The following is an 8,520-nucleotide window of genomic DNA, read 5'->3' on the forward strand; positions in this document are numbered from 1 at the left end:
TATCTTTTGTAAACCTCTCTTTTTTGCCTCTTTATCCCCTCTTTCAGTATATGTTCCCTTGCCCCTGTCTGTCATCAGTATTCAGGTTAGGCAGGAGTATCGCCTCTTCCTTCAGATCCCTGCTTTGGGAGTCACGGTCCCTCCGGTGTGCTTTATTGGGGACTCCCTTCCATCCGCTGGTGTCTGCGACTTGGTCGCACTCCCCGTCTTGGCCAGGTGCCGGCAGTTAGGGGCCCTTTTCCCAGTTAGGTCCATTAGTCAGCTTATCCTCTTGGGATACACCCGTGGCGATCGCTTACCCCTTGTCATTACATAAGACCTGGCTGCATCGGGGTCGGAGCGGGCCTTACTCGCTCCTTCGGACGCGGCGGCCACAGGTGAAGCCTAGCTCCGCAGGGGTTTGCCATCTGCCACGGGGACTCAACAGAGTGAGTGTAGGACCCGCTGTGGCCTTCCTAACCGGCGGTCCCGGCTGCGGGCTCACGCCTGATCACCTCGCCTCCGGGAACCCACGATTCTCTCCAGCGCCCAGGCCAGGGCATCGTAACAGAAACCACAATATCTGTGGTTGTACCTTCTGATTTGTACTTCCACTGGACTGTCAGGATAAGATTGGGATAGAAAAAGCCGATTGAAGCATTCCAGAATACCCAATATTATTTCCACTATTTACACAGGTGTGTATCATCACTGTGATGACTTTATAAGACAGTAGATTCTCCTTGCCTATTATAGTACTTTTTTACCATCCTTGTCCTGTTTTTGTATTCTTGACTATTCTTCGCTGACCAGCTTGTTTACTGAACTTTCTTGCTTGCTCCCTGCCCTGACCCCTACTGTTCTGTTTGCCACATGTTACTATTTTAAAAGGTAGACAGTGGTTAAAGTCTACAGGTACAAATGGTTGACATGGTCAAAATGTCAACATGACAATAGTGAACACAAAAATAGTCAACACATTTTTTGGGAAAATCTTAGGTACAATAACTCCTGAGTATGTGTGTACAATGACTCCTTAGTAGGTGAGTAGGTACAATAACTCCTGAGTACATAAGTGTGTACAACGACTCCTTAGTAGGTGAGTAGGTGCAATAACTCCTCCTGAGTAGATGAGAAGGTCCAACAACTCTTGAGTATGTACAACTACTCAAAAAAAAGGTAAGTACCATATCTACTGAGTAGATCAGAAGGTACAATACATGATGAGTAGGTGAGAAGGTACAATAACTCTTGAGTATCTACAAATACTCATAAATAAGTGAGTAGATACAATAACTACTGAGTAAATGAGAAGGTACAATACATGAGTGAGTAGGTACAATAACACTTGAGTAGGTAAAATAATTCCTGAGTAGGTGCGTAGCTACAATAACTTCTGAGTAGGTCAGTCTGTACAATGACTCCTTAGTAGTTGAGTAGGTACAATAAATCCTCCTGAGAAGGTGGAATGGTACAATGACTCCTGTGTAAATAGGTGAGTAGGTACAATATATCCCGAGAAGGTCAGAAGGTACAATGACTCCTGAGAATCTACAACTATTCATAAATAGGTGAGTAGGTACAATAACTTCTGAGTAGGTGAGTAGGTACAAATATTCCTGAATAAGTGATTGGGTACAATAACTTCTGAGTACCTGAGTAAGTCCAATAACTACTGAGTAGGTAGAACAGTAACTCCTGCTGAGGTGAGTAGATACAATAACTCCTTAAAAGGTGAATATGTACAATAATCCCAATTAGGTAAAATGACTCCTGAGTATGTGAATAGGATCAATATCTACTTAGTAGTTGAGCAGGCACAATAACTCCTCCTGAGTAGGAAAGTAGGTACAATAACTCCTGATTAAGCGAATAGGCATAACAACTCTTGAGTAGATGAGTAGGTACAATAACTAATGAATAAGCCTCTTTTCTTGATTTGATTTTGCCATCTTTTGTATGTCATAAAGTGGGAGTGGGCCATTTAGTTAGTTAATCAGTAATATAAAGCAGGGTTTGTTGCTGATGTGGAAACGATTTCTCAATGCAAAAGTGATGTGCTCAGAGGATGTCCGGAGGATACAATAGGGCAATGGAGGGACATACTTGGGGTAGTTAGATTGTGATGGAGACAATTATTGAAAAAAATTTGAGTGAGGTAAAATCATATAATAGTGGGACATGTAAATTTCATTGATTGGGAAGGTATCTCAATATAGATCCTCAAATGGTTGGAACTATCAGCATAATTCAGACTGTTTGCAGGACTGGGAATTCCACCTTTGATAAAACTGCTATTTGAGCAGAGAAACGCGTCAAGTGTTTGCCATTGACCTGAGGAGTACTTTTGGGGACCAGCCTAGGATCCAATATACACAAGGAGGACGATATTACTTCACAAGGTGGACTTTCTCTGTTAGAGGAACTGTATTATACCAAACAGGCTGTTTGCTTAATCTTCACAAGGAGCACATTGGACTGCACGTATCCAAGGATAACTCTCTATCCAACTTGTGGCGACCAGCTTGGTAACTATAATAACCTCTGAAGATACATTTTATTCCCTCTATTCATAAATTGTCAAATATGGCTACAACATATGTCCCCAGACCTATCACATATTGTGGCAACTCAATACCTCAGGACGATCTAAAAAATTTTTTTGTGCCTTTTAATTATGGTGTGATTATTTTATTTCATGTATTTTATTACTGTGTATTAAAATTCCGCTGCTTCTTATGCTCTTGTGGTATTCCCATCTGCATATTTTGTACTTGCTTTGGTTTTTGTGAGGACTGACTATCCTCTAATATCAAGCAGCTGTTATATAGAGAACACAAGCATATCAAGCGCTCAGAATCATAACCTTGGTTATTCTGCATGACTTACAGGCAGCTGGCATTTGGGGGAGGCACTGAGCTGTGTCTTGGCAGTGTCAGGAGAAAACACAGGTGGAGCCTTTAGTTGGAAGGGAGGATTTCTGACGTCAGTGCCAGTTCCAGATCTGCTGTGAATTATTGCAGCGCCAAGTGAGTCACAGGCTACATGGCCGCTATACACACAGGGGCGGCAAGCATTAGATGGTAGAATGTTTGTAGATGGATTTGTCACTATTCGCATGGCTGCGATGCCACTCGCAGCCATGCACAGGGGTGGACTTTCTATCTGGCAGGGCTGCAGCTAACTGATCACTGGGCTTTGAAAAGTAGCAGCCTAGTGATCAAGACGGAATTAGGCCCTATGTCATGTTTTTTCTGAAATAAGTGGCCCGGCAATGACATTATCCTACTTCAAACCTCCAATAGGTCTTTGCATTATTTATTTATTTATTTATTTATTAACAGTTTCTTATATAGCGCACACAGATTCCGCAGCGCTTTACAGAGCATAGTTATAATATAAAAACACATAACAAATTACAGTACAAGACAGTTTAGGACAAGTACATGGTTAATATGGATAGGTGCACCAGGGGACAGGACACTGAAGCAATTATCAGGGTGGCAGTGGTTTATATATTTTAAGAAAGGCACATAAGGAAAGAGGGCCCTGCTCGTGAGAGCTTACATTCTAAAGGGGAGGGTTAGACAGACTGGGGTGACACAGAAGGCAAAGAAGTGAGCTTAGACAGGTTAGGTTGAGAGATTGTCAGGTTTTATGCAGGAGGGTGGGAAGAGGTCAGCTTAGTCTTTAATATTTTAAGTCTAAAAAAGTGCTGGGTCATCCAAGAGTAGACAGCAGAGAGACAGTTGGAGATATGAGTAAGGATAGAGGGAGAGAGATCAGGAAAGGATCGGTAGATTTTAGTATTATCAGCATAGAGGTGATAGTGGAAGTAAAGTGAGCAAATAAGCTCACCCAGAGAGGACATGTAGAGATAGAGAAGAAGAGGGCCAAGAATCAAATGTTGGGGGACACCTATTATCAATGGAAGAGCAGGAGAGGTGAAGTCATTAGAGGTACAGCTGTGCATTTTTAAAACAGACAGTGCATATGCAAGCCGAAAGAGTAATATTAAAAGTTTTAGCAGTTAAGAGTTGCACTTATGTTGATTGTAGTTTCCTTCAGTTTCTGTCCAGTGTAAGTCCAGGCTAAGTCTAGGCGACAGTGTGCGGTTGTATATTCCTACTTAGAATCTTCCTACTTTGAATTCTGACAAAATTTCTAAAGCCAGATTTCTATAGCCAGCCAAGGCTAAAGGCCCCCATACACTAGGGCGACTTGTCCGTAGGACAAGTCGCCCCCGACTTCCCCCTGAACTTCCCCGGCTGCTCCCCGGGGGAGCTTGATTAGATTGGCACTTGATGTGCCATTTTTTACATGTGATAAATCGTCTCGATTTATCACATGTAAAAAACCCGGGGAGCAGGGGGGGGGGGATGGGGGCTACAGAGGTGGGAGCAGGGGGGCTGGGGACGCTGCGGGCGACACGTCTGTGTCCCCCGCTGCTGGGGACGCTGCGGGGGACAGCGTCTGTGCGAGGCGGTAGAGTGAGCAGGGGGGGCTGGGGACGCTGCGGGGGACACGTCTGTGTCCCCCGCTGCTGGGGACGCTGCGGGGGACAGCGTCTGTGCGAGGCGGTAGAGGGAGCAGGGGGGGCTGGGGACGCTGCGGGGGACACAGGCGGCATAGAGCCGGGCAGGGGGAGCCGGCCGGGAGCTGTCAGTAATGAATAAAAAAAAAAAAGCCCATACAATGAATGGGCAGCCTGTGATTGGCTGCTGAGCGCTCTCTCAGCCAATTGCTGACTGGCTGAGAGAGCGGAATTAAATGGGTGTCTTTGAAGAGACATAGGAAGAACGACAAGGTTTTTGGGGCACACTTGAAATAAAAAGATGGTGAAAAGATGGTGTACAAATGTGTGATATAAAATCTAACCTTTATTGATTACACTTAAAAAGCATATACACGTCAATTTAGATATAAATATAAGTAACGATTTTTTCAAGAACAATTTTATAAAAATATATATCAATCGGCAAGTGAATTAAACTACGGATTTTATTTTATAATCGTAAATACACAATGCACGAGATTGTAATACAATAACCGTCAAGTGGGCGAAAATGATTTGACAGGGAATTTACCAGGTCAAAAAATGTTTGAGCAAGACAAATCAATACCAAACAGTAATGCAGTGCACATGAATGTTGCAGAGCTTCATGATATTGTGGTTTCTAATATTATTGGAGTCTTGCTTTAGACCCTCCTTTGATACACAGCAAATAATGGACCCGAATCCAGTGAAAGAGGTAGCAGGTTTACATTACTATTGTTAGAACAGAATTTGATGGATAAAGAGAAAGATAGAAAATGCTCTTCGTATGCATTCGCTACTTCTGCTGTCTGAATGTATGATACAGCACTGGATATTCCCTGATGGTCTCCCAGGAGGTACTGATCCAGCCAGTCGCTGCTTAGCTGCTGAGTTCAGATGGGATCAGGCGGCCCAGCGAAGTATGGCTGTATATGGCATCAGATGAGAGAGCCTCAAATGGAACTAGGAGCCAGTTGTCACTTCTGCTTTTCCCCGATGTAGCTCAGGAGAATGAGAGAGTGAGCGAGTCCACGTAATAGGTTATAGTAAATTAGAATGAAACAAAAAGGGAGATGAGAGGGTGAGAAAGGGTATGCTCACAGGGTAATAATATATATGTGCCCACTGCAAAGTTCAAATGGGTTAGTGGTTACTGAGCCAGTAATGGAAAATACTGTGCACAATTCCACATGCAGGGGTGAGTAAGGTCTTTATAAATCTTAAATCATTGTATGTGCAAGATAGACTGATTTATCAGCAACATACGCAACGGCAAGTGGCTCCAAACATTTCTCAAAACAATATATCAAATTATATTGGTTGTAAGCACCAAAAATTGGTAACAGTTCTCAGAATGAAAAAAACAGGAGTTAACAATCCACTTGAATTTTACCCTTAGGGCTATTTGCAACAATTAAAGACTGAAGATTGTCTACACCATATCAGTTAATTAGTTATTGTTACTGATAGTGGTAACAGCGGTGGAGCAGGGTTGGTGTATTGAGAAGAGAATTCAATAAACGGTTTAACAATAGTGTACAACAAAGTTTAAACCTGCGGGTCACATTAATAGTAGGCGCTCACTCCTTCATATTGCGGACATCTAATTATAGCGTGCCCCATACGGTGGAGCGCTGTAGTCCCGCTCAGTAGCGGTACTGACTTGTGTCCACGCACCAGACACAGAGTCTGTGCGTGCGAGGCAATCTGTGGGTTTTAAATACAGATTACCTTATATGCCTGGTAGCGAGATCAAGGTGCAGGAAGAGCCGTGTGGTGAACGTTTCCCACCGTCTAAGTAGTAACGGCAGCGCTGGTCTGAGAGGGACTGCGGGAGGGCTCAGAGTGGCTGTAAATGCCCTGACGTCGGAAGGACACGTGTTTCGCCCCGATTGGGCTTGATCACAGTGACGTGCTGGACTGGGGACTCCCTGTCAGTATAAGAGAGGTGGGCAGGCCAATCCTGCGTTTAGAAAGATGATGGACACATGGATGTCCCAATAGGAAACGGAGGTGTGTATATCCGCTTGTGTTCTCAATAATAGAATTATTGAGAGCTAAATTGGCTTTGTTTGCAATGGGCTAAACCACCCTCAACACAGTGTTTAGGATTATGACAATGAGGCACCGATGGTGTCTGTTACCTATGGTTAGAGATACTGAATGTGGGATACCGATGGTGTCTAATGATATAAAGGCTATGAAAAACTAATGAAAAAACATAATTAAAGTTTATTAGTGTTAGCGCTCAGCCATTCACAGGCCGCCCATTCATTGTATGGGCTTTTTTTTTTTATTCATTACTGACAGCTCCCGGCCGGCTTCCCCTGCCCGGCTCTATGCCGCCTGTGTCCCCCGCAGCCGCGCCGCGTCCCCAGCCCCCCCTGCTCCCTCCACCGCCGCGCCGCCCCACTAGGTCCCAAGTCGGGTGGTCGGACGTGCAGCAGGTCCGACCACCCGACGCAGATCCGATGCGCACGGGACCGCGCATCGGATCTGAGGGGACATCAAAACTAGCCGATTTTGGTCCGATTTCGGCCAGATCCGACTGATCTGGCTGAAATCTGACCAAAATCGGCTAGTGTATGGGGGCCTTCAGTCAGCCTCCAATACTCTAATAAGTAGGTCTGTAAAAGCTGTTTCTAACTTCAGTAATTAAGACCGCACCCAATGCCCCTCTCCCACTAGAGAAAGTGAGCAATAAAACTGAGATAAGCAAATGGTGAGATATTACAGACCATGTCCAAGTCACTAGTCAATTTTAAGTCACTATCTAATTTTAAAAAGAAATTTGTACATTTACCTAAGACAAAGCAGTATACTAATCACAGTGATGCTAGTTCAAATATGACTGTTGCATGAATGGATTTTTACCTAAGACAAAGCAGTATACTAATCACAGTGATGCTAGTTCAAATATGACTGTTGCATGAATGGATTTTTACCTAAGACAAAGCAGTATACTAATCACAGTGATGCTAGTTCAAATATGACTGTTGCATGAATGGATTTTTACCTAAGACAAAGCAGTATACTAATCACAGTGATGCTAGTTCAAATATGACTATTGCATGAATGGATTTTTACCTAAGACAAAGCAGTATACTAATCACAGTGATGCTAGTTCAAATATGACTGTTGCATGAATGGATTTTTACCTAAGACAAAGCAGTATACTAATCACAGTGATGCTAGTTCAAATATGACTGTTGCATGAATGGATTTTTACCTAAGACAAAGCAGTATACTAATCACAGTGATGCTAGTTCAAATATGACTGTTGCATGAATGGATTTTTACCTAAGACAAAGCAGTATACTAATCACAGTGATGCTAGTTCAAATATGACTGTTGCATGAATGGATTTTTACCTAAGACAAAGCAGTATACTAATCACAGTGATGCTAGTTCAAATATGACTGTTGCATGAATGGATTTTTACCTGCAATGAGATCTATGCTATGTTTGTGGATAAATTCTATGGCCATAAGTGCTAGTGTCGTGTTGCTTTGAGTTGCAAATGGGACTAATTTGTTGATCATTGGACAAGAGTGGAATTCCTATTTCACCTCATTTAAATCAAAGAGGAAAACTTTTGCAGTATTTAGAGATATATTTTTTCTTTCTTGTAATTTGGCTTTTACTTTGAACTCCTTTTTCCTCATATTTATACTTGTATTGATTTCTGCTACTTTTGTTGTGCTTAAAAAATCAATACCTCTAAAGAGCATGAGAGTATCCTTTTATGGTGACACTTTAACGGTCTGTTTGAAACCGACCATCTTCCACATACAGTAGGTGAATGTGTTTTTGTTATACTACTGTACATGTTGTTATTAACGCATCAAATTCACAAAAGGCTATAAAAATAATGGAAGAGAATATCTCTGATTGCCTTACCAATGTCTTTATCTCTAACTTTCTTCTGTAATAGGCTGGGATGCTCACTTATGCTCATTTTTTATATGGCTTGTTAGATAGATGATTGGGGCAAATATTGATGC

General features: G+C 42.7%; 1 pseudogene; it reads right to left on the minus strand.

The window, feature by feature from the left end:
* Window positions 1-5,333: 5,333 nt before the first annotated feature.
* LOC146005954 (5S ribosomal RNA) lies at window positions 5,334-5,450 on the minus strand (annotated as a pseudogene).
* Window positions 5,451-8,520: the final 3,070 nt, after the last annotated feature.

The sequence above is a fragment of the Crinia signifera genome, chromosome 5, assembly GCF_055691185.1.
Source record: "Crinia signifera chromosome 5, ASM5569118v1, whole genome shotgun sequence".
NCBI lineage: Eukaryota > Metazoa > Chordata > Amphibia > Anura > Myobatrachidae > Crinia > Crinia signifera.